General features: G+C 47.6%; 1 protein-coding gene across 4 annotated transcripts in view; it reads left to right on the top strand.

The window, feature by feature from the left end:
• The window catches only part of RALY (RALY heterogeneous nuclear ribonucleoprotein), a 226402-nt gene that overhangs the window by 82131 nt on the left and 124711 nt on the right, over nt 1-19560 (top strand). For 2 of the 4 annotated variants that reach the window (XM_068262267.1, XM_068262266.1), the window contains exon 1: nt 18110-18128. The exons of the other annotated variants lie outside the window; for them this stretch is intronic. The gene's annotated coding sequence lies outside the window, so the exon portion shown is untranslated. Of the gene's footprint in view, nt 1-18109; nt 18129-19560 lie in introns of those variants that run through there. 4 annotated transcript variants of the gene reach the window in all.

Below are 19560 nucleotides of genomic sequence, written 5' to 3'. Positions count from 1 at the left end.
TACCAGTATTTCTGCTGTCCTTTACTACTGATTGTATTAGTATTGTAGTTATATACTGTAACTGTACTAGGACACTCACTGTCACTGTTCATAGGCTACTAGCTGCTCCTGCGTGTGTGCACTCACTTTCTGTGTACACACTACACACACTCTATTTCCTTCTGATAACTGATTGATTATTGTAATTGATTATTGTAATTAGTTAGTTGTACTTACTGTTACTACTTACTGTACTAGGAGTCTAGGACACTCAGTCACTGTTCATAGGCTACTAGCTCCTGCGTGTGTGCACTCACTGTCTGTGTACACACTACACACACTCTATTTCCTTCTGATAACTGATTGATTATTGTAATTAGTTGTTTGTACTTACTGTTACTACTTACTGTACTAGGAGTCTAGGACACTCAGTCACTGTTCATAGGTTACTAGCTCCTGCGTGTGTGCACTCACTGTCTGTGTACACACTACACACACTCTATTTCCTTCTGATAACTGATTGATTATTGTAATTAGTTAGTTGTTTGTACTTACTGTTACTACTTACTCTTACTGTACTAGGAGTCTAGGACACTCAGTCACTGTTCATAGGCTACTAGCTCCTGCGTGTGTGCACTCACTGTCTGTGTACACACACTACACACACTCTATTTCCTTCTGATAACTGATTGCTTATTGTAATTAGTTAGTTGTACTTACTGTTACTACTTACTCTTACTGTACTAGGAGTCTAGGACACTCAGTCACTGTTCATAGTCTACTAGCTCCTGCGTGTGTGCACTCACTGTCTGTGTACACACACTACACACACTCTATTTCCTTCTGATAACTGATTGATTATTGTAATTAGTTAGTTGTTTGTACTTACTGTTACTACTTACTCTTACTGTACTAGGAGTCTAGGACACTCAGTCACTGTTCATAGGCTACTAGCTCCTGCGTGTGTGCACTCACTGTCTGTGTACACACACTACACACAGTCACACACTCTATTTCCTTCTGATAACTGATTGATTATTGTAATTAGTTAGTTGTACTTACTGTTACTACTTACTCTTACTGTACTAGGAGTCTAGGACACTCAGTCACTGTTCATAGGCTACTAGCTCCTGCGTGTGTGCACTCACTGTCTGTGTACACACACTACACACACTCTATTTCCTTCTGATAACTGATTGATTATTGTAATTAGTTAGTTGTTTGTACTTACTGTTACTACTTACTCTTACTGTACTAGGAGTCTAGGACACTCAGTCACTGTTCATAGGCTACTAGCTCCTGCGTGTGTGCACTCACTGTCTGTGTACACACACTACACACAGTCACACACTCTATTTCCTTCTGATAACTGATTGATTATTGTAATTAGTTAGTTGTACTTACTGTTACTACTTACTCTTACTGTACTAGGAGTCTAGGACACTCAGTCACTGTTCATAGGCTACTAGCTCCTGCGTGTGTGCACTCACTGTCTGTGTACACACACTACACACACTCTATTTCCTTCTGATAACTGATTGATTATTGTAATTAGTTAGTTGTTTGTACTTACTGTTACTACTTACTCTTACTGTACTAGGAGTCTAGGACACTCAGTCACTGTTCATAGGCTACTAGCTCCTGCGTGTGTGCACTCACTGTCTGTGTACACACACTACACACAGTCACACACTCTATTTCCTTCTGATAACTGATTGATTATTGTAATTAGTTAGTTGTACTTACTGTTACTACTTACTCTTACTGTACTAGGAGTCTAGGACACTCAGTCACTGTTCATAGGCTACTAGCTCCTGCGTGTGTGCACTCACTGTCTGTGTACACACACTACACACACTCTATTTCCTTCTGATAACTGATTGATTATTGTAATTAGTTAGTTGTACTTACTGACTGTTACTACTTACTTACTTACTGTACTAGGGACACTCACTCAGTCACTGTTCATAGGCTAGCTCCTGCGCGTGTTTGCGCGTGCGTGCACTCACTGTCTGTAGTGTACACACACTAAATTTACTTGTGATTACTACTGATTATTGTAACTGCTAGTTGTACTTCCTGACTGTTACTACTTACTTACTGTACTAGGGACACTCACTCAGTCACCTCACCCACCAACCCACTCCATTAAAGTACCCCACTTTTCACCCGCCCTTTTAAAAAACTTTTGTCTATACGCCCAAAACATCGAAGATGTCTGGAAGTGGCAGCCAGCGCGGTTTGGGCAAGGGGAAGAGCAGCAAGGGAATCAGGAGGAGAGGGAGCAGCATTGTGGCAGGCCGCGGCCGCGCCACCATGCACAGTTCCGCAGCAGCAGCAGCAGCAGCGTCAGTGGCTAACATTCCTCCCATAGCCACTGGCCGTGGACGCCTTGGGCGCCGCCCAGCAGGAGCATCTGCAACTCATGCTGCAGAGACACAGCAGCAGCAGCGTGTAGCACCTGCTCCGATTTTCCTCCAGCCGGGTCGGAAACATCCCATTGAGGAAAAGCATGCAGACACTGTGGTGCAACTCATGACGGAGGATGAGCAGCCCGCCATCAGCTCTGCATCCGAGGCCTCCACCCTCACCACCACCACCCCTGTTCGCAGCAGCCGCCCAGCAGGGTCTGGGGAGGAGGCCAGTTCACCGTCACTCGCCGACCTGTCATTCAGCAGTCTTTTGACCCCAGGCATCATGAGTAAATTGTCTGCTGTTGTTGGCGATCTTGAGGAGGAGATGCTGATGGGCACTTTGGGGGATGAGGGATTGGACAGCAAGACTGTGGCGACAGTCAAGCAGCCCATCCATGCATCAGGAGAGGAGTTTGGGGGGTCATCATCCCAGCAGGACATGTTTCAGGAGGGGGAGGATGATGATGACCCAGTGACAGACAGAGACTGGGCGCCACCACCTCCAGGGGATGTCGTCCTCAGCAGCTCTGAGGAGGAGGAGGAGGATGCGCTTGTGGGCCTTGCAAGGAGGCGCATCATTGCAAGCATTGGCAGCAGTAGGCAGGTCCCACAGCCTGCTGGTGTCTCAGGCTCAGCAGCAGCAGCAGCAGCATCTGCCAGTACCACCACCAGCCGCACCCAAGCCCCCCCCCCAACCACCACAGGGAGACAGGCAGCAGCGCTTCCATGCCATAGGGGGATGTTTCTGTCACCAATCTGGCGATATTTCACCATGCCCACTGTGTACAGCAAGTACGCCACTTGCAACCACTGTCAGCGGAAGTTGAGCAGAGGTGCAGACCCCTTAAAGTTCAGCACCAGCTCGCTCATCAACCACCTTGCTGCGAAACATTTCCACCAGCATGAGGAGTTCCAGAGGCTGAAGGCATCTGGTGCTGGCAGTGGCACCACACCCATCACTGCACAGCCTTCAGCAGCAGCAGCAGCAGCAACAGCAGCCACCCGCCCTCCTGCTCCTCCAGCAGCACCAGCAGGAGTGCGGAAACGCACTGCTCCTCCCCCCTCTGCAACTCCTGCCGCCGACACTGAGGCCTGTTCTGGCAGCCAGTCCTCAGTGGCCTCCTCCGCTGTGTCTGCTGATTCCCGTGCCAGCAAAAGGCCACGCCAGAGCCTTTTGAGCGAGTCCTTCCAGGGGGTGGTTAGGGCTCTGCCTCCCAGCAGCCGTCGCGTGCGGCAGCTGAACGGCTTGCTGGCACGGGCCATGTGCTCCCAACTCCTGCCGTACACGCTCGTGCAGGAGGGGAGCGACATTCGTGCGCTGCTTGCTTGCGCAGCCCCAGACTGGCAGCTCCCCAGCAGACACTTTTTCTCCCGCAAGGCCATTCCTGCACTGCACCGCTTTGTGATGGCCAATGTGGAGCGAGGGCTGGAGCACGCGGTTGGTGAAAGGGTCCACGTCACCATGGACTCCTGGAGCAGCCGCTTCGGGACAGGCCGCTACCTGTCCTTCACTGTCCACTGGGTCAGCTTGGTGGAAGGGGGTGAGGATGGGAGAGCAGCAGCGGGCACAGCAGCAGCAGCAACACAGTGGGTGGTGCCACCCCGCAGGGTCAGGGGAACTGCAGCAGGTTCCTCCGATCCTCTGCCATCCTCCGGCACACCTGGCCAAACCCCCCGCCTCAGCAGCAGCGTGAAGGCCCGCCACTGCCAAGCGCTGCTGCACTTGGTCAGCCTTGGGAAGACCAAGCTGACGGCAACCCATGTGTTGGCCAAACTCCAGGAGCAGGAGAGGATTTGGCTGACCCCCAGAGGCCTCAGAGTCGGAGAGGTGGTGGCCGACAATGGGGCCAATCTGGTTGCCGCAATAGACAGGGGAAACCTGACCCACATCCCCTGTCTTGCCCACGTGCTGAACCTGGTGGTGCAGAAGTTCTTGCGCACCTACCAGGGGATGGGCGAACTGCTGGAAACGGCAAGGAACGTTGTGCGTCACTTCCGGCGCTCGGCTGCAGCCTGTGCGAGCCTAGAAGACGTGCAAAAGGAGCTGGATCTGCCACGCCATCGGCTGATCCTTGACGTTCCGACTCGCTGGAACTCCACCCTGGCGATGTTGGAGCGTCTGGTTGAACAGAAGCACGCTGTCAACCAGTACCTTGCCCTGGCCACTGTTTCCGCCGCTCAGAGAAGGGACAAGACCAGCAACATCCCGTCCATCGTCCCCGATGATGACTGGAGGCACATGCAGCAGGTGTGCTTAGTGCTGGCTCCCTTTCTGCAGGCCACTAACATGGTGAGCAGGGACCATGCTATGGTCTGCGAGTGGGTGCCCCTGGTTTGTCTGCTGAACAGGGCCCTCGATGCTTTGCTGGAACAGGGAGCGGCAGCCTTGGACCAGCAGGAGCGGCAAGCAGCTGCACAGTCCACCTCTGAGGGGGAGGAGGAGGAGGACTTGGTGGAGGTCCCTGACCTTGCTGCTGATGAGGGGGAGCAGCACAGTGCAGCTGAGTTGGTGCGGGGGTGGAGAGAGGATGAGGCTGACGAGGCAGAGGAGGAGGATGAGGACAGCAGCACTGCCGTCGATGTGCCAGCAGACGTGGCCCGCCTCTTCCCAATGGCAGCGCACATGCTGACGTGCCTGCGCAGAGACCCCAGGGTGATCCAGATGAAGCAGAGGGAGGACATCTGGATCAGCATGATGTTGGACCCACGCCTCAAGGGGAAGTTGAGCCAGTTCCTGCCGCCTGCAGGAGGAGACCCAGCGCAACAAATAAGGAGCTTGCAGCAGGCCCTTGTTGAGCGCTTGGAGGAAGCCTTCCCCCAGCCTTCCACCCCCCCTGTCCAGCAGCCAGCACAGAGGCAGCAGCAGGTGCCTGCATCCAGCAGCAAGCGCCCCACAGACCTGCTGTCTCTCAGCCACGAGCTCTACAGGACTGTAGAGGCTCCGGCAGCAGTGACTAGAGAGGAGGTGCATGCAGCAGCATCCTCCACCGGTCACAGCCAGCGCCTGACCCGCATGGTGGCTGACTACATGGGGTCCTACAGCGGGCTTGACAGCGATGCCCCTGTTGATCCCATGGAGTATTGGGTCAAGCGCCTGGAGATCTGGAGCGAGCTGGCGCAGTACGCCCTGGAAGTGCTGTCCTGCCCCCCTTCCAGCGTGCTGTCCGAGCGCTGCTTCAGTGCAGCTGGTGGTGTGGTCACCGAGAAACGCTCACGTCTGTCTCACAAGTCTGTGGACAGACTGACGTTTCTCAAGATGAACCAGGCGTGGGTGGAAGGCGAGTTCCTGGCCCCTGTTGTCGGCGAGAGGGGGACATGAACTGGCTAAGAACCATCGTTAATGTGCCTTACCACCCTTTACCACCTCCTGGCTCCTGCTCACTAAGCCAGCCTGGTTCACTTTGACTATTACGTCGCCTGCAGCCACACATTTTACACCTACAGTGGGCTGCTGTGTACTGCCCTTCTGCTGTCTGTCTGTGTTTCCCACTGCCAGGGTACACAGATTTACCTTCTGCTGCCACTCTGCCACCAGCTATTACGTCAAACAATAGCTATATATCTGTGTAATTTGTTTTACAAACAAAACCAAAAAACCATTAAAAAAAAAAAAAGGTTTAATTTTTCTGAGGTGCCCGGGTTGAAAACTGTGTTGTCCCCGTTGTGTATTGGACACGATGTGGGCTGCACGACCGCTGTCTGGGACCTCCTGTTGTGTTCATTTACGGCCTGGTATCACCGCTAGGTACTAGGGCTATTATGTCACGCTGCCTGCCTGCTGCCACACTCACACTACTCCTCCATTCCTCCTGCTGCTGCTGTCTGTCTGTGTTTCCCACTGCCAGGGTACACAGAATTACCTTCTGCTGCCAGTCTGCCACCAGCTATTATGTCAAACAATAGCTGCACACATAATTACTCCTCCATTCCTCCTGCTGCTGCTGCTGTCTGTCTGTCTGTGTTTCCCAACGCCAGGGTACACAGATTTACCTTCTGCTGCCACTCTGCCACCAGCTATTACGTCAAAAAATAGCTATATCTGTGTAATTGGTTGTAAAACCAAAACTACAAAACCATTACAAAAAAAAAGGTTTAATTTTTCTGAGGTGCCCGGGTTGAAAACTGTGTTGTCCCAGTTGTGTATTGGACACGATGTGGGCTGCACGACCGCTGTCTGGGACCTCCTGTTGTGTTCATTTACGGCCTGGTATCACCGCTAGGTACCAGGGCTATTATGTCACGCTGCCTACCTGCTGCCACACTCACACTACTCCTCCATTCCTCCTGCTGATGCTGCTGTCTGTCTGTGTTTCCCACTGCCAGGGTACACAGAATTAGCTTCTGCTGCCACTCTGCCACCAGCTATTACGTCAAACAATAGCTGCTCACATTACTCCTCCATTCCTCCTGCTGCTGCTGCTGTCTGTCTGTGTTTCCCACTGCCAGGGTACACAGATTTACCTTCTGCTGCCACTCTGCCACCAGCTATTACGTCAAAAAATAGCTATATCTGTGTAATTTGTTGTAAAAACAAAACCAAAAAAACCAAAAAAAAAAAAAAGGTTTAATTTTTCTGAGGTGCCCGGGTTGAAAACTGTGTTGTCCCAGTTGTGTATTGGACACAATGTGGGCTGCACGACCGCTGTCTGGGACCTCCTGCCTGCTGTGTTTATTTACAGCCCTGGTATCACCGCTAGGTACCAGGGCTATTATGTCACGCTGCCTGCCTCATTGACTGCCTGCTGCCACACACTCATCCTCCTCCTCCTGCTGCTGAATTTACCTCCTGCTGTCTGTGTGTTTCCACTGCCAGGGAGCACATACAATGGCGCTTCCAACATGCGTGCGCCACCAGCTATTTGTTACGCTCAAAAATAGCTGCATTTCTTTAAAAAAAAAAAATTTGAAAAGAGAAATAAGTGAAGAAGAAGACGATATAGAAGAAGATGAAGAAGATGAAGAAGAAGAAGATGAAGAAGAAGAAGAAGAAGAAGAAGAAGAAGAAGAAGAAGAAGGAGAAGAAGATGAAGATGAAGAAGAAGAAGATGAAGAAGATGAAGAAGATGAAGATGAAGAAGATGAAGAAGAAGATGAAGAAGAAGATGAAGAAGAAGAAGATGAAGAAGAAGAAGATGAAGATGATGAAGAAGAAGAAGATGAAGAAGATGAAGAAGATGAAGATGAAGAAGATGAAGAAGATGAAGAAGAAGAAGATGATGAAGAAGATGAAGAAGATGAAGATGAAGATGAAGAAGAAGATGAAGAAAATGAAGAAGATGAAGAAGAAGATGAAGAAGATGAAGAAGATGAAGAAGATGAAAAAGATGAAGAAGAAGAAGATGAAGAAGATGAAGAAGAAGATGAAGAAGATGAAGAAAAAGAAGATGAAGAAGATGATGATGAAGAAGATGAAGAAGATGAAGAAGAAGAAGAAGACAATATAAAAGAAGAAGAAGATATAGAAGAAGATATAGAAGAAGAAGATATAGAAGAAGAAGATATAGAAGAAGAAGAAGAAGAAGATATAGAAGATAAAGAAGAAGAAGAAGAAGTATATACAGTACTGAACAAATTTCTGGACACAACTTCTCTTTTCAACTTTTTTTTTTTAAAGGAACATCCCCACATAATCACTTGCTGTTGTTACTTGGAAAAAAAGAGGTTTCTTGCATCATTCACCCTCAAAACAAGTGTTGGAAGCTATTTAAGGCCAATTCGAATAGTCAGCTCGAATAATGAGCTCGAATACCGACTCGAATAGTCAGCTCGAAGTCCGAGGTCGAATCGAATAGTAAAAATTATTCGACTCGAATATTCGACTGACCTCGAATAATTATACTATTCGAATTCGACCAAACTCGAATTTTAAAAAGGGGTATTTGAGCACCACTGTCCCCAACCACTGCACCGCTGACATGCTGCTTGCATGCTGTGCTCCACAAGCCAGGGGACACAGGTATTCTTGAACAGCACACTCTGCACACCATGTTGCAGGGAATGGAGGGCACGGACACAGCAGGGAGCCAGCTGGAAAGAGCAGGATCACTAGTGCACGATCCTTACACTCCTCTATTAGTAACTAAACCTGCTTCACCCTCCGTTCTGCTCTACTGACCCACATATAAGCCCTTTTCAGCACATTTTTTGTGCTAAAAAATTAGACTTATACACGAGTATATAAGGTACTTGTGTATTTATTTTTTTGCATTTTATAGAGATACAATTATAAATAGAAGTATCTGAAATAATATAAAAGCATCAGATTTTTGGAAATAAATAAAGATTCACCCTGGAGGCTGCCAGCTGTTGCTGTGTCTGAAACACACACAAGGACTATCCGGCTGAGATCAGGTCATGATCCCTTGGTCAATAGTTCTGGGTCAAGGCTGTACAGATGTGTTGCTAGCCTGCAGGCAAACAACTTGTCTGTTGCTATGGAGAGGAGTGGTGGGATCCACACAGGGGTCACTGAGGAGTCGGGCGCTTGGTTTAGGTGATGTCTAGAGTCTCCCGTACGCATGCTAGATTTTCGGCAGGCAATCTTTACCAGCTGCCTCCGTCAGGATTCATCTAGTGAGTGTATGTAGCTTATGCCACCAGCAGCCAGCTGCCCCCTCTCTATGCTGTATCCTGCCGTATGACAGCTCACCTGTCCTGGTAGCGAACAAAGGGCTCATTCACACTAGTTAGTGAGTTGAAATTCATTAACACCGATCGGCGGCTGCAGAGTGGCTCCCTTGTTCCTCCATCACGCCAACAGGCGAGATTTGCAGGGAACGAGCGCTCATCAGCCTCCGCGATCAGCCTGCCAGCCGCAATAGAAGCTGGAAGGCTGTAAATCACATATAAAATGCCAAGAAAATGTATACAGCTCTGCAATCTAGTGCAGGGCTGTAAAAACAACTGCCTTGTAACTTAATTGTCCCCCGGAGCGGCTTACAACCTGATCCCTATCATAGGTATATGCCTATGTATGTAATGTGTGGGTGTAACAAAATCCATGGCTAATTTGAGAGGGGGAGGGGTGAATAAAAAAATAGAATTAAAAAAAAATGGATCATTTTTAATTAATTTAAAAAAAATCTCAGCAGCAATCAGAGACCACTGAAACAAAGCTCTGTTAGTGGGAAGAAAAGGAGGTAAAATTCATTTGGGTGCTAAGTTGTATGACCGAGATATAAACTGTTAAAGTTGTGAAGTTGTGAAGTGCCGCGTTGTAAAAAAATCGCCTGGTCACTAGGGGGGTATAAACCTCTGGTCCGCAAGTGGTTAAAATGCATGAATAAGAGCTCATGAATTGGTTTGTGAGTTGTGAGTTGCTGTGCATTTCCACACATTTCTATGAGTTTTAATCACTCCCCTTGAAATGCACTGCACAGCAACTCACTGTTGTAATGTGAATGATAGAATGAAAGTCTATGGACTTTCATGTTACCATGTAAAACACTCACTAATATGTGCAATGTGTCAAAACTCACTGTAACTAACATAGTGTGAATGAGCCCTAATGCAGTTCACACTATATGGAGATGGAGTCTACTGTAAACCTTCTCACAGCCACGCCTGCCTAGTGACTTAAAGTGAACCTCCAGACTAAAAATCTACTCAGCAGAACTGAAAAGGTTTGGTGTTTCTTTAACAGTTTCACAGCATGAGAACTTTGTTTTTCTTACCAAAGCATCACTTTTAGCTGCATTTTTAGCTAAGCTCCACCCATCAAAGAAAACTGCCGGGCGGTTTTTCCCTGATGCTGTGCAAAGCATGATGGGTTTTCCTATGTTGTTATTCACATTTCCTAGCAACTGGGAGGGGTGATCAGGACACAGGACAGTTGGAACTGTGTCTCATGCTCCCTGTCACCTCCTTTCAACCAAAAAGATGGTTGCCCTCATGAAATCAAACATTTGCCTGTTCTTTTAAAACAGGGTGGGTAAGAGATTATATTACCTATCTATTTTACTTAACATAACTAATGTAGCTTAATGACAGTATGTTTGTTTAGGCTGGAGTTTCTCTTTAAGGGAACCTGAAGTGAGAGGAGCATGAAGGCTGCCATCTTCATTCTCTAATAAACAATGCCTGTTGCCTGACTTATGTGCTGATACTCTGCCTCTGATACTTTAAAGAGAAACCGTAACCAAGAATTGAGCTTCATCCCAATCAGTAGCTGATACCCCCTTTCCCATGAGAAATCTTTTCCTTTTCACAAATGGATCATCACGGACGTCTGTATGGCTGATATTGTGGTGAAACCCCTCCCACAGTGTGATGTCAGGACCATGGTTCTGACATCACACTGTGGGAGCCTTGTTGCATTGTGGGAAATAACAGCTGTTTCCAACTACAAAAAAGCAAGCAGCATCACCTCCCAGCAGTAAAAATGTCACCATGTGATAAATGTCAGACTGTAAATCAGGGAGAGGAAATATTTTACAATGGGCAAACACTGACTAAATCATTTATACACAATTACTGTAAGAATGAAGCACTTTTTTGATTACATTATTTTCACTGGCGTTCCTCTTTAAAGGCCCTTTTTCCAATGAGAAACGCAATCGGGGTGCGATCGCATTTCTCTCTATCTCCATCAGGGTCCGAGAGGTGTAAGGTGACATTGCTGTGCATTTGCGATGGGAGACAAAGAACAGGTGGGAAAATATTTTGACTTGCCGGATCGTGAGAAAAAAAACCGCATATCGGTGCGATTACTATGTGATACTGTATTCCTGTGTGCCTATATTTTGTACAGAAGCTCAAGTGCATGAAAAATGTAGCAGGCATTACAATTTCAACCTTTTGGGGGGGAAATTGAGAGTTAGGCCAAAATACAAACTGTGGTGCGAAAAATGACTTTGGTGAAAATTCCATGTAGGTCATTCCTTCTTTGGTGAAACTAACAGCACAATCTGGTGTTTCTCTCTGTTCCGTTTTTTTGTGGATTGGCTGTGCTTTATACTGTATGTACATAAAACAATATAAAAACACTGAAATCATGTTTCCCCTTAATTCCTAGCAAACAGAAGGAGCTGAACTGACAGCACCAAGTTTTTCTAAACAAATCTGCAATTTGCTATTAATATTTCCAAATATTTGCTTCAAACAGGGAATATGTTGTAACCATAGGCACACAATCCTTGATCTGTACTTACTCCCAGATCCATGATTAAGGGTCCAGTGGGAATCTGAAAGACATAAGTATTTAATTAGAATAGAGGATATGTCATACTTAGAACAAAGAATGTAACATATTTAGCACAACAAATACATCATAACTACTTGTTCATATTTCATATCTGAAGTGAGTGTTTCATCATAGCCATGGTTTAGAGTCCAGTATGGAACCAGCAATGTTTCATGTTGGTCATGATGAATACCATATTCTAAATAAAGGTTGCAAACTGTACCCAAGGCTGGATTTATACTTATTCCACCCCTAGGCCAACTTTCTTGTACAGCATCCTGTGCAGCCCTCTCTTCCATGTCAAACATTCTTGTACAGCAGCCCCCTTCAGTTATATACAGATCTTTTTTGCAACCTCTTCTTTTTGCTGCCTCTTCTTCCATATGCAGCAATCCCTTTTCCATGTCCAGCCACCCCTTGACCAGCTTCCGCCCAAGGCCCGGGCCTTCCCAGAAATCCAACCCTGACTTTTCCTGGAGACGTAGACTATGGCTAACACTTCTCTTGACATAAGATCTAACGCCTGGATGAGTACATAGACTCTCTGTACCCTTTTGTTGGCACCTTGGGGCTTCTGCTCAGGACACAATATTCTTCGTCTATTATAGTTCTGTCTTCCCATCCCAACATATCCAAAATGATTGGACGATGATGAATCTTGCATCAACCTTGACATGTGTATCTACTGTGTCCCCGCTGCAGATGTTGCCAGGCAGACATAGCAATCTTTAATCATGCAATTAATTACTTATCAGTAGCAGAAGCCCATGCATTGGCTTAAATTGAGTAAAACCATATCTGGGCTCTGAGTTATGCATAGCACTTTATCCTGCACAGAGCAGGAACGTCCACAAGGTAACCTAGGCAGGTGCCTGGGGAATATTTTGTGTCATGGGGCCCAGATGCCACCTTCTCTGAACCACATCCTAACTCAGATCACCAAAAGGGAAGCTCCATTTCATCTTAATCCACTCCTGATCCTACACATTCCACTCCTGATCCTACACACCCCCATTCACTCCTTCTCTGAATGATTGCCAGTGGAAACTGATAATGGGGAGGAGAGAGGGAGAAGGATGATTTCACTTCTCTCCAGAGCAGGATCATTTCCTTTTTATCAGTGCACACAGCGCATCATGGAAGGAGGCATTGGAGGGATTTCCCGCTAAGCTAAGATAACTTGATATCTATTTCAGCTGTCCACTGCATGGTTTCAGATTAGGCATACATCAAATAAAGGCGCCTGGAAATTTGGGCGCCCAGTAAAGCCGATAGTAAAATATCAGTATTTAATACCAATATTTTACTATAAACTGTAAAATATCGGTAATAAATAAAATACCAATATTTTACTATAGCTAAACCTAAGCCTATTCTCAGACAGAACCCTCCCCCCTGACGCCTAACCCTTAAAACCTCCCGCTCGCACAAAGTACCTTCCTTACACCTAACCCTAAATTCCCCCTACCTGCACAATCTACCAGCCTGACGCCTAACCCTAAATCCCCCCACCTGTACAAACTACCTTCCTGACACCTAACCCTAAGCGTCCCCCCCCCCCACACACACACACACACCTGCACAAACTACCTACCTGATGCCTAACCCTTAAAAAACCCCACCCGCACAAACCACTCTGCTGGGACAAGGTCCTCCAGCACCCAAGGCTGAGACACCAAAGTGCGCCCCTCAATCCCTGCCAACCCAGCCATCACACATTGATTGCTGTTAGACTAAGAAGCGCCACAGGGCCCACAACCTCCCCAACAAATTAATATCTAGTTATCTGGCTTGCAGTCACTGCTATGTATCCCCTTTTCTTATTTCTTTCTGCTTCAAACACAATTAGGAATGACAGCTGAATGAATTGAGCGCCCCCTCCTACACTGCACCCTGAGGCTGGAGCCTCTCCAGCCTATGCCTCGGCCTCGGCCCTGCTTACCAGACACCTAACCCTTAAACCCCTCCTACCTGCACAAACCACTTACCAGACACCTAACCCTTAAACCCCTCCTACCTGCACAAACCACTTACCTGACACCTAACCCTTAAAACCCCTCTACCTCCACAAACTACCTTCCTGACACCTAACCCTAAATCCCCTCCCCACCTGCACAAACTACCTACCTGACACCTAAGCCTTAAAACACCCCTAGCTGCACAAACTACTTGCCTGACACCTAACTCTAAATACCTCCCACCTGCACAAACTATCTACCGGACTCCAACCCTACATCCCCCCCACCTGCACAAACTACCTACCTGATTCCTAACCCTAAATCCCACCCACCTGCACAAACTACCTGCCTGACACCTAGCCCTTAAAATGTTCCAAAGATGGTACACTGGCCCGTGTTTATATTACCACACGGCCAAGCATGCACTGCTTGGCCGTGTGCCTGCACCCGCCACGCTCCCAACAGTCTGAGCTTTCTGCGACTGTGCAATACTACTGTGCAGGCGCAGAACACTCCAGGATGCGGGAGCGCTATGAGGGATGCTTGCGTGGCTGAGCCACACATGCGCAGAAGCGCGCAACTGCCTGTATTATTGGGAGTTATTGCGGGAAAACGGTGAAACTGAACAGGACGGCGAGGGAGGCCACAGTGCTCATGGGGTTGGAATAAGCCCCAAGTAAGCATAAAAACGGGCTAGTGAACAGGGGCGTAGCAATTGGGGTTGCAGAGGTTGCGAACGCATCGGGGGCCTTGGGCCAGAGGGGTCCAAAAGGGCCCTCCCTCAATTACAGTATTAGCTCTCTATTGGTCCTGTGCTCATAATAATCACTTCTATAAATACTCTGCATAGTGGTAATTATTAACAAACTGTTCCCCATCCCCTTCTAGCACCTCTGACACTGTAGTTGCCAATTGCAGGTTTTGGTGCGCCGTATCAATTGTTATGTATATGAGTGCTTGGGGGACCCCACTATAAACTTGCATCAGGACCCACAGCTACTTAGCCACACCACTGCTAGTGAACTATCTCAGGTTCACTTTAACACCCCCCCCCCCCCCCAAAACTACCTCAATGACACCTAACCGCCCACCCCCTCATCACCACCAACACCACCGCAAAAAGAAAAGGACATTACTCAATGTCGCCACAGGCGCCTATAGAAATATCGGCATTGAGCCATAATTTGGGTGCCTACTTCGAGCTAGGATAACTTGATACCTATTTCGGCTGTCATCTACCTGGTTTCAGATTAGGGTCTGAAGTGAAAAACCGACTTGGTATTTTTGCCTGGAAAATGACTTGCGTTGCGGTATGCTAATGAAGTGCTGTAACCTCTCTCCCCCATAATCCGGAGATATGTCAGCATCCCCTGTGCATGTTCAGCGATCAGGCCTTTACCAGTGAGCGGTGTGACAGCAAAGTCAGCCGCAGGACAAAGATACGTCAAGGCTGCGAAAAAGTGACAGCTTGGGGGATTGCCTTGCAGCAGATACTGTAGGTGTATTGTATTATGTATACAAAGCTTTATCGCTCTCTGAGGAGTTTACACAAGACGCGAGTGGGCTCAGAGAAAGTACCTGGCAGAAGGAAACAGAAGAACAGGGGGAAAAAAAGGTAGTGAAAATAACATAATGAATAACATTGCTTATTGTTTACATGAATCATTTATAGATTATTTAGTCAGTGTTTGCCCATTGTAAAATCTTACCTCTCTCTGATTTACGTTCGGAGACTTATCACTGGTGGGACATCTTTAGTTCTGCCAGGTGATCTGTACGGAATGTTTGTTACTGAGAGTTCTATGCAGAGAGGCAGTGCTGCTCGGATACCCCTTTTCAAAATCCGAATCCGATTCGGATCCGGATACCCCGCTATCCGATCCGGGTCGGATATCCGAATTCAAAATTTTTCTATCCGAATCTGATTCGGATATCCGACCCCAGTATCCGACCGGATTCGGATATCCGGATTGAAAACCGGAAGTGGCCTTTAAATTGCTTTAAAAAGGTTTGTAAGGGTCAATTAGGCATGTAGCATCATTCTTTTTCAAAGGGGAACACTAATTGATGATGTGGGGACTTAAAATCCCCCCCCCCCCCCCCCCACACAAAAAAAGGCTGTCAAAGGGCCAAGTGCAAAGTGCCAAATGCAAAGGGCCAAGTTCAAAGGGCCAAGTGTCAAGTGCAAAGGGCCAAGTGCAAAGGGCCAAGTGTCAAGTGCAAAGGGCCAAGTGCAAAGGGCCAAGTGTCAAGTGCAAAGGGCCAAGTGCAAAGGGCCAAGTGTCAAGTGCAAAGGGCCAAGTGCAAAGTGCCAAATGCAAAGGGCCAAGTTCAAAGGGCCAAGTGTCAAGTGCAAAGGGCCAAGTGCCTAATGCAAAGTGCCAAGTTTAAAGGGCCAAGTGTCAAGTGCAAAGGGCCAAGTGCCTAATGCAAAGGGCCAAGTTCAAAGGGCCAAGTGTCAAGTGCAAAGGGCCAAGTGCCAAATGCAAAGTGCCAAGGGCAAAGTGCCATGTGCCATGTGCAAAGTGCCAAGTGCCAACATGTGCAAACACGTGCAAAAATGTGCAAAGTGCAAACACGTGCAAACACATGCAAAATTGTGCAAACACGCGCAAACACATGCAAAAATGTGCAAACACGTGCAAAAATGTGCAAACACGCGCAAACATGCAAAAATGTGCAAACACATGCAAAAATGTGCAAACACGTGCAAACACGTGCAAAAATGTGCAAAGTGCAAACACGTGCAAAGTGCAAAAATGTGGAAAGTGCAAACACGTGCAAACACGTTCAAAGTGCCATGTGCAAAGTGGCACTTTGCACGTGTTTGCACGTGTTTGCACATTTTTGCATGTGTTTGCACGTGTTTGCACATTTTTGCAGTTTGCACGTGTTTGCACTTTGCACGTGTTTGCACTGTGCATGTGTTTTCACGTGGCACTTTGCACGTGTTTGCTCGTGGCAGGCAGGCAGCACCTGGCCTGGTGTGTGTACAACACACACACAATCACATAGCAGGCAGCTGCAGCAGCACTGCAGCACACACTCTTAATGTCACATTTATGACATCAATCAAGCAAATGAATGATTTAACTATACTGTAGTGATAGTGAAGGGGTTAATCACTGAACAGCTTAGGTTTATAACTATGTACAGCCCTTTGTAGGGCACCAGCAATGGAGCAGGAGCATGTCTCTCAGGAAGCATTCAGCAAGCCAGGACGATCTGTCTCATCATGTCAGCCCTCCTTATTATACCAGGGGGGCTGGCCAGTGTTCCTTTCTGTGATTGGGAGCCAGGGTTTAGGCTGGGAGGCCTCTGATTGGCTTAATGAGGTCAGGTGGGGCTGGCCAGGGTTCCCCTCGTGATTGGTTTCTGGTGCTTCTGCTGGGAGCCCTCTGATTGGCTCCCATGACGTCTGGACCTCATGCAGTGTTTCACTGGTCCAGATATCCGCGGATATCCGTACTATCCGCGGATATCCGTATAGCCCAGCCAACTATCCGCAGATAGCTATCCGGATACTGGACCAGCTATCCGGAATCCGGATCCGATCGGATAGGCCTAAAAAAGTCGGATATCCGAGTCTATTCGGATATCCGGTATCCTGTTGAGCAGCACTGCAGAGAGGGGGATGCGGCTTGCTTGGCAGTTGAAAAAAGCCGTTATTTCCCACAAAGCAATGAGGCTCACAGACCGCAAACTGTCAGGACCATGGCCATGACATCACACTGTGGGAGGGGTTTCACCACAATATCAGCCATACAGACCCCTTGATGATTTATTCGATAAAAGGTAAAGATTTCTCGTGGGGAAAGGGGGTAACAGCTACTGATTGGAATGAAGTTAAAGAGGAACTATAGTGAAAATAATGTAATAATTATGTATAAATGATTTAGTCAGTGTTTGCCCATTGTAAAAGCTTTCCTCTCCCTGATTTACATTCTGACATTTATCACCTGGTGACATTTTTACTGCTGGCAGGTAGTGTCAGTGGCAGTAGCTGCTGCTTGCTTTTTTCGCAGTTGGAAACAGCTGTAAATAGCTATTTCCCACAAAGCAACAAGGTTCACAGACAGAAAACTGCTAGGACCATGGTCCTCACAGTTTCCTGTGGGAGGGGTTGCGCCACAATATTGGCAGCTGGAAACAGCTGATATTTCCCACAATGAAACAAGGCTCCCAAAGTGGGATGTTTGCACTGTGATCCTGACATCACACTCTGGGAGCGGTTTCACCACAATATCAGCCATTCAGAGCCCCCTGATGATCCGTTTGAGAAAGGGAATAGATTTCTCATGTAAAAGGGCTTATCAGCTACTGATTGGGATGAAGTTTAATCCTGGTTTATAGTTTCTCTTTAACTGCTTTCCTACCGAGTGCTGCTATAATATGGTTCACTGATAACAGTTATCAACTGGCCTCCCCACTGCTAATCAGCTTAGGAACTCAAGTGGGTCCCATCACTGCCAGTGTGGCAGCCCGTCAAAACTCTCTAAAAGTCGCATGCTGTAGGTGTGACAGCAAGCAACGTTTCAAAGCTGCAACCACCATGAATTCCCGAGTTGTGCTTCGTCACTTGTGTAAATACTGCAGGTACTGCATGCGCATGCTAATTTCACAGGCATTTGGTGAATGGAGGCCAAGGTGTGCCAGTGTAGGAGACAACGGCCACAATTTCCTAAGGGCAGTTGGGTAAAATCATTTAGGTCAGTAAAATACCGCATTTGGTATGTTACACTTTTTTTCCAAATTCATTAAGATTTCCCGCATGCGGTAGATGTACGGTAATATACCGAAAAAATATGGTTCAGTTCACTAATCCCTGCTCTGTAAGTCTCAGTAAGTCGGTAATTTACATCACTAGTTGGTGATTTTACCAAATGGGGTAATGCTTAAAGAGAACCCTAGGCAGAATATTGAAATCCTAATAGGACCCAGAGGCAGAGGCGTATCTAGAGGGGTGCAGGCATGGCTCATGCCATGGGCGCCACAGCACCATGGTTGCCATGTCTGCCCCTGTGCTGTGCCTCATGCCTGTCCCTGTGCTATGCCCCATGTCTCCCTGTCACTCGGAACTAAGGTCAATTCTGTTATCCGGAGAACATGGCTACTTCATTTATGTATGTAGGGCTCACTTGGTTTAGTGTAAAGAGGACAGAGAGGAAATACGAGATATTTCTAAAAAAAGTAACTTCAGCAATATCCGAGCCAAAAAACAAAGGCAACCATAACACATGGACACAAGAGAGGATGCAGGTTTTAGAGGGAAAATGGGCTCCAACCAGGGGTGGGGGCGCAATTTCAGTGTTTGCCATAGGCTCTATAGTACCCAGATAAGCCCCTGCCCAGAGGCATGTCATGTGCACAGCTACATGCCTCTGAGTCATTCTATCTCCGCTGCTAGCTCCCCCAGTGCCCTGCTGTCCCCCTTAAAAGATCGCCAGTCTAGCGACAATCTGGAAGTCCTCCTTGGCTTCCTATTGGAGGAAGCTAACAGAGGCGGAGAATGGCGGGGGGGGGGGGGGGGGTAAGTCTGCCATGGAGATGACGGTGAGGAGGAGGCTGATTGTCAAGCCTCAAATAAACAAAGCAATCTAGCAACAAGCAGATTGTACCCCCGGTAACCCCGTGGACACCGCGCTTCATATGAGGAAGTGATGTCACTTCTGCATATCAGTGCAGTGTCCGCGAGGACCTAGCGCCCGCACTCACTGGTCACCGGCTGATCGGAGGTCTGACGCTGGCTGCTGTTTTACATTATAGGCAGCGGGGACAGCTGGGGGGGGGGGGGGATCGCCCCATTTTGTCCCTAGTTGTGGATGCCCATACTGGCAGAGGAGATTCCTGAGCTGAGAGATCAAATCACGGTGGTGATTAATCACAGAGGAGGGGGAATTAGACAGGCTAAACTCTCTAAATACATACAGGTTGCATTTCTCAAACTTTTCCTTCTGTCCTGTACAAGAGTTCAGCTCCACTTGAATTGCCACATTTCATAAGGTCTCTACTCTGTACAGCTGTATGA

Source organism: Hyperolius riggenbachi, chromosome 12, assembly GCF_040937935.1.
Source record: "Hyperolius riggenbachi isolate aHypRig1 chromosome 12, aHypRig1.pri, whole genome shotgun sequence".
Taxonomy (NCBI): Eukaryota; Metazoa; Chordata; class Amphibia; order Anura; family Hyperoliidae; genus Hyperolius; species Hyperolius riggenbachi.
Note: the sequence above shows the minus strand (reverse complement) of the source record. Positions and strands in the feature narration are given on the sequence as shown.